Source organism: Penaeus monodon, chromosome 29, assembly GCF_015228065.2.
Source record: "Penaeus monodon isolate SGIC_2016 chromosome 29, NSTDA_Pmon_1, whole genome shotgun sequence".
NCBI lineage: Eukaryota > Metazoa > Arthropoda > Malacostraca > Decapoda > Penaeidae > Penaeus > Penaeus monodon.
Window position 1 is genome coordinate 28246698 of NC_051414.1, and position 874 is coordinate 28247571.

Here is an 874-nt window from a genome sequence, read left to right on the forward strand (position 1 = left end):
CTGTGAATATTGCTACTGCAAATGATGATAATACTTTGTTTAGAAAAGATATTTTGATAAATGTTAAAGTGTACTGATTATGTTGAATTCTGCTTGACAAATATATATTAAAACAGGTGAAGTTGATATATTTTTTTATTTTATATCCTTTCTTAGTATGATTTAAAGATCATTAAAAAAATTATTATTTAACTTGTCTAGAGGAAACTTGTTTGATGTTGTTGATATTGATAGTTTATTATGGTCTTATCTTTTGTTTTTTCTTGTGATAGTCTCTGGTACTATCATATTTTTTTCTGGTATTGTTATTTTAAGTACCAATATTGTTCTTATTATCATTGCTTTGATAGCAAGACTGTATAATGTCTAACATATTGTTATTGTTTGTTTGTTAGTTTTCCTTTTGTAATATCTTCTTTAAGCATGTTGTCTTTTCTGGATGGCATTTCATTCATTTGAGATTTTTTTACATCCATTATTATTCTGGTCAGGAAGGTTTACCAAAACACTAATTAAGAATAATGTCTTGTAATATTAAACCCAATTTATTATCAATAGGCTTCACTTATTGTCATTGTTTTGTCCTTCACACTTTCTTAGTCACTATTAGATTCTAGTCATGTTACTGTTTATTCAAAAACTAATGGCATAATAAAGACAAGGTAGGGCTGAGCTCAGATATAACATATCCTATGATATATAAGGATGCCAACAAAGCTATAAATTTTATTAGTTCCCATCCTCCTTACATCTAGTTTCTTTTCATATAAAAATATATTTTGTATGTCATTAAGTTATGGGTTTTACTCAGTCTGTTCCCTGTGTTTTTGATTAGTAAAAAAAAATAACTTTAAATTAGTTTTCTCATGAGTTT

The 874-nt window shown here is 26.4% G+C and overlaps 1 protein-coding gene across 1 annotated transcript in view; it reads left to right on the forward strand.

Moving 5' to 3' along the window:
- LOC119591816 (zinc finger protein 513-like) overlaps positions 1–874 on the forward strand; it is a 72589-nt gene that overhangs the window by 65901 nt on the left and 5814 nt on the right. The gene's annotated exons all lie outside the window — the stretch shown is intronic.